The sequence below is a fragment of the Nannospalax galili genome, unplaced genomic scaffold, assembly GCF_000622305.1.
Source record: "Nannospalax galili isolate Female #2095 unplaced genomic scaffold, S.galili_v1.0 scaffold933, whole genome shotgun sequence".
In the NCBI taxonomy this organism is placed as follows: Eukaryota; Metazoa; Chordata; class Mammalia; order Rodentia; family Spalacidae; genus Nannospalax; species Nannospalax galili.
The window spans coordinates 1308766-1315155 of record NW_008333281.1 but is presented as its reverse complement, the minus strand read 5'-3'; positions in this window follow the sequence as shown (position 1 = coordinate 1315155).

Genomic DNA, 6390 nt, shown 5'->3' with positions numbered 1-6390 from the left:
ATTGATTTATTTGAGCCAACTGTATGGTCTTAAACACCCAAAAGGAAAGTATAACCAAAGAGTAAAATCATCAGTATACTTCTTAAAGAGTTCAAGAAAAGTTCATATTTCTTTGAGATTATACTTCCCAGACATTAGGCTTAAGTCTATATAAAAAGTTATTTAGACTGGGTGTGGTGGGTGCATGCCTGTAGTCCCAGCACTTGGGAGGCAGAGGCAGGCGGATCTCTGTGAGTTCAAGGCCAGCCTGGTCTACATAGTGAGTTCCAGGATAGCAAAGGCTACAGGGGGACCCTGTCTCAAAAAAGGAAAAAAAAAAAAAAGTTATTTAGACAATTATTTCTCACTGATGATTTTGTTCCTAACCAGAAAGTGCTGCTCAGAGGTAAGACTTCAGATCTTGGTCTCCAGTACTGTAGTGCCCACCTGTAGCTGAGGGAGACAACCAGCGATTGTTCTAAAATGATGGTTAAATTTGTTTTCTCTCCCCATCTAGAATCCTTTGAGAGGGAACTGACACTGATTCTAACCACTCCAACCGCTATCAAAATACCTGAAAGCAAATCCTGAATCCATCACTCTAGAGTCCAGCCTTGGAATATAAAAGAAAAATGAGGAGGAACCCAACGGCGGGATGCTTTTGGAAGCCCTTGTCAAGAAATCCCAATGGGCTCTCATATGAACATTTGAAGGTTGCCCTGCTCTGACTTTTTTCTAGTTCCCTGTCTAGAACTGGCAATGCTGATTACTCTTGCCTTTACTTCTCCTTCACATCTCCTATTTACGATTCAGGGACTTTCTTTTCCCCTTAGAGACAAGAATTATGCAATTTGGGAGTCTTTTAGATAGACCCACTGAAGGGGCATTCCAGTTGTCTCACCCCGCGTCCCTGTTCAGCTAGGAAGAAGCCAGAGCGGTCTGTGTCCTGATTCCCTATTGGCAATTTGGTAACCTCTTCAGAGGATGGTGTGGTAAGAATAGGAGGTAGGAATTGGCTAGGCAGTTAGGGCAAAAAGACCCCAAAGAAAAGTAGTCAGTTTCTTGGCTAAAACTCACATCTTTGGGCCTCTTAGCAACATACTCTGTTCCAAGGGCCAAAAATGTAAAAAAATTTAGGAGCTTGTATCTAATCCTTAAAAGATTTTAGGGTTGCCTCTTCAGAGGGGGAAATGTTAGAGTAGCCAAAAGCCCCATTAAAAAATAAATAAATCAATCAAAGAAGAAGAAAGCGTACATGAAGTTATCAGAAAAACATGATGGGGAGATACCAGAGGAATTGGAGGGGAGGGAGTGGGCATGGATTTGATCAAAACACCTTATATGCATGTATGAAATTATCAATAAATTATTTAAAAAAAAAAAAAAAGAGGGACAAGAGGCCGAGCATCAACTCTACAGGCAGAACCTGTGGGGTCAGGGTCTCAATATTTGGGATTACGGCGGTCAGTTTGGGATGAACCCAGAGGTGATGTTCACAGGGGTGATTGTGACTCCCAGGAACCATGTGTCAGTGCCACCTGATGCTAGATTCCTAAAATGCCATTGTTACCTCTGAGCTGGAGGAAAGTGTGTGATAATCGCTTAGCAATGTCTGCCATGGAATCAGAACAGCAAGTGGAAGCACATGTGTTATGTATTTACTGTCCTGAGTGGCAGAACTGTGGAAGAAAAGTATGAACAGCAGCAACTTGGCCAGGCAGAGCAGCACATGCCTGTAATCCTAGCGCTTGAGAGGCTGATGAAGAAAAGTTGAGTTCAAGGCCAGGTTCGGCCTCCAGTGAGAACTTACTTGTCTTAAAAGAATGGCAGGGGGCTGGAAAGATGGCTCAGAGGTTAAGAAAACTGACTGTTCTTGCAGAAGACCAGGGTTCGAATCCCATCACCTACATGGCAGCTAACAACTGTCCATAACTCCAGTTCCAGGAGATCCAACAGCCTCTTTTTTCTTCAGTGGGCATTGTACAACACAGGTACATTTATCTACACACAGGCAATATATGCATACACATAAAATATTACAAAAAAATAGCAGGTAATATATTAACACCATCAACTGTGTCAGGCACTGTGTTCAGAGCTTTTCCCGCTCTGTCTCATTTTATCTTCAAATTAATCCTCAGAGATGGGTGCTACTGACCTCCCTCTAAAAAGCCCGCCCATGGGAGGGAGCTTTTATTTTTTTCATTTGTGTTGAGGTTGCAATCTAAAACATGGTCATGCAGACACTCAATTGCTTTCTAAGGAGCAGGTGAACTCCCATTTTTCAGATGAAGAAACAGGGGCCCAGAGCAGTAAGCAGCTTGCTTCAAGTCATGCAGCTTCTAAGTGGAATTCTAGCGTACCCCATAGAACTTTCTAGTAGTATAGAATTGTTCTGTAATCCACACTGTCCCATAGACAGCCACTAGCCACGTGTGGCTCCTGAAGATTTAAAATGTGGCTAGCGTGACTGAAAATCTGAATTTATAATTTTACGTAAATCTTGACTAATGAAAGCAGAAACTGGAATAGCTGTGTTGGGGACCCCTGCTGTCTAACCCCTAAATGCACCAGAACATAGCTGCATGTGGCTGATGACACTGCTCTGCATGGCACAGCGGGCAGCGTAAGGTTTGATCACCAGAGACTGATGCCAGGCTCTGGGATGTAGAGTGCACATGGACAATGTTTCCCACAAAGCCATATAAATAACTAGCTTTACACTTCCATGGGGAAAGGCAAAGGTTGCCAGTGAGGGAATATTCCAGCAAGCATGTTTTCTGTCTTCCCCATAGCAGTCTGGGAGGGCTTTTAACCATCCGGTTGTCCAGTTGCTGCAAGCGATGCGAAGGTTCAACAGGGGACCTGGGCTGCCGAGGTCAACCTGCTGAGCTGGGACCTGAGCCAGGTTTGCCATCCTGAAGTCCTGAGTCCTTGAGTCACATCCTTTTAACACTCAAGAAAAAGAGAAGCGAGTATTGGGTTCAACGTGACACGGGGGGAGGCGGGGAATCAGGCTGTGGGCACTGCGGGTGGGTAAGGGACCTCAGAATCTGCCACTCCACCTTCAGACCCTGAGCCAAGAGCAGCTGGAGTGCACAGTCACATGCAGGGGGCTGCCGGTGGCCGCTGACTCTTCATCCAAGGCTGCTGTCCAGGGGCTTGAACCAAAGGGTTCAATGTGGTTAGCTGAGTGCCCAGCTTCATCAGCTAGGGCTAAAGTCACAGACACAGTTGGAAGTGGCCATGGATTAATTCATTCAACTGATGACGACAGGAGGCAGGAGCAGGTGCCACCACAGGTTGGAAGTGGAGAAGCTGAGGCACAACCAAGTAGCTGGTGCAGTTCACACATGGGGAGCAGCCAAGCCAGGGCTCACATCCTAGGCAGAGCTAGGGGACAAAAAATATGTTAGCAAAGGCAGGAGGCAGAGAAACCATCATGGAAGACAGGTCTGTTTTGCTCTAAACTGAAATGAGACATACTCCAGCCACCACCCAGATCTGGCCCAGATGCTCACTGAGGCCCAACCCACAGGCAAGCCTCATCCTCTCCATGCATCCCGGCTTCCTGCCCCATGCTCTAACATTTACAAACTTACAGGATGCACGGGGCCAAGAATTCCAGTGAGGATGTGATGGGGGGTGGGGGTTGACCTGCAGGCTGTTCTGTGCAGAACTGCAATTTTTCCAGATTACTCAGTCCTTGGGAGGCAGGCTGGGCTAAGGACAAAGCTTTGGCAAGCAGGCAGGGGTGTTTAGAGAGCCAGCACCACCTCCGAGGCCCAGCCTCCTCCTCCTGGAGCCTGGCTGACTGGGCTTCCTATCCCCCAGAGAACTGAACTGCCAATGATCATAGCAGTTAGCCGAGACGGACCACGCCCCCCCCCCGCCCCCGCAGGCCCGGTTGGTCTTAGGCTAGGCTCCTGGCTGGCTGCACGGTGATGGCCCTGATCCTGCTCTCCTGTCCCCATTTAGTAATCCTTGTGGTTCAGAGGCTGGCATGTGACAACCTGCCTCCTCTGCCTGGTTTACACACTGGTCACTGACCCTGGATGACTCATCCCAACTCAAAACCTTGGTTTGCTCCTCTGCAAAATGGGGATAATAGCATCAACTCAACGGGTTACCACAAAGATCCCCATGTCTCACATTGTTAGAAATAAAATCTTAGGTCTAAGGACCCCACCAATACCACACGAGGAACACGTGGACAAAGTGGAAGTTACTCGGCAGGGCAGATTTTACTTTTTTGTATTATTTTATTTTATTTTTTAAAATATTTTATTTCATGTGCATGAGTGTTTTGCCTGTGAAGTACAATGCCTGAGGAGGCCAGAAGAGGGCGTTGGATCCCCTGGAACCGGAGTTATAGACCATTGTCAGCTGCCATGTGGGTGCTGGGAATCGAACCAGGGTCCTCTAGAAGAGCAGTCAACGCTCTTAACCACTGCGCCATTTCTCCAGCCTCGTTCGTATTATTGTTTTTATTTCATGTGTATGCATATATTTGCCTGCATGTATGTAAGTGCATCCGTGTTGTGCAATGCTGGGAAGGTCAGAAGAGGGCATCAGATCCCCTGGAACTGCTTTGTGAAGAAGGTGGGCACTGCAAACGACGGAGCCAGACCTGGTTCCAACTCACAGTGCTGCATCTCAGAGGAGCCGGGTGAAGTCACCACTAAGACCCTCCTTTCAGGAAGGGGGCTGCTTGGAGCCTTACAATCAGAGACGTCTGTCATCAGAGATTACATCGGGCAGGATGAACAAAAGACGTTCACCTCAGTGTTAATAATAGGAGTGCCAGCTGCATGCCAAACCATGGGGGAAGACAGAGAGCAGGATCTGCACCGCAGAGCCAGACGTGCCATTTAGGAGCATGTCACAGAGACTGTACTGACTTGAGAAAAACCCGTGTTAGGAAATGGTAGCTGCCCAGGAAAAAGGGAGAATCACGTGACCTCATCTGCATTGATGCATAGGAAACACACAAACGGGAAGGACGTCAGGCCTTGTATCCTTAGTGTTGACAGCTGCCCCCTTTTGGCCAGTGACCCTTCCCTGCTCTCCTGCGTTTTCACTGGGTCTCTGTAGGCAGCATGTATCACTGTTACTACAGAGGCCAGGCCTGGCTGCAAACCCTGGTGGCTGACTGCCTGGGGCCAAAGGGGAAGGGATTTTAGTTTTCTAAATCTCACCCTCCCCATCTGTAAACAGGAAGGGAAGGATACCTTCCTCCCAGGGTCCCAGAGGCCAAATGAGTTCCTAAGCATGTGGAGCAAGGTCTAGGCCATAGTAAGCTCTAGGTACTTGCTGGTATTATTATTGTTGTTTAGAAATTATGCAAGGGGTAGGTGTGGTGGTGCACACCCATAATCCCAGCCCTTGGGCTGAGGCAGATGGATCAAGAGCTCCAGTCAATTCTGGATACATGACAAGGCCCCGGCTCAAAAACACAAACATGGACTGCAGAGATGGCTCAGCGGTTAAGAGTACTAACAAGAAGTACTCCAGAAGAGTACTCTTCTGGAGGGCTCAGTTCAATTTCCAGCAACCATGTCTGACAGCTCACAACAGCCTGTAACTCCAGCTTCTGGGGGCTCCAACACCTCTGGTCTCTGCAGGCACCTGCACTCACATGCACATACAGACACACAAATACATATACATAAAAATAAAATCTTAAGAAAAACACTCATATAATTTATAATGTAAAAATACATAAAATTTAAAAATTAATCAGAAACAGAAAATATCAAATAAATTATATCGAGAGAGCAATAGTAACTCTTCTCGGCGCTGTGTCTTCTACACGTCAAGAGAAATATGTAGTGCCGTTTTGTTTTGCTTTCTGTTGTTCTTTTGGAGACAGGGTCTTGCTGTGCAACCTCAAATTGGCTTCAAATTTATGACAATTCTCCTGCCTCTCCTTCCTGAGTGCTAGGATTACAGGCTACAGCCGGCCTAGGGGACAGCTGGGGTCTCGCTGAGATCCGCCTTAAATGGGCCGAGGGAAGCTCTTCCTGACCCCGCCCAGCTCGCCTCCATCCCGCCCACAGACCCCGCCCTGTCCCCCGCCCACCCTTCAAGCCACGCCCCCAAGCCGTCCCGTGGTCATCTGGCAACTGAGGTCTGGTCTTCAGGCCCCGCCCTTCGTCCAAGCCTCCGGCGTATGGGTCTCCGCAGGCCCCGCCCTTCAGGCCCGCCCCGTCCTCCCGCCTAAAGGCCCCGAGCCTAGCCCCGCCCCCAGGACGCCTCAGGCCCCGCCCCTCAGGCCCAACCCACAGGCTCCGCCCCTCATGCTCGCCGCGCCCTCCACCCGGAGTCCCCGCCCTCTCCCCGCCCACAGGGCAGGCCCCGCCCCGAACGTTCCCCTGAGGCTCCGGCCATCCTTCCGCCCCGCCCTCCGCC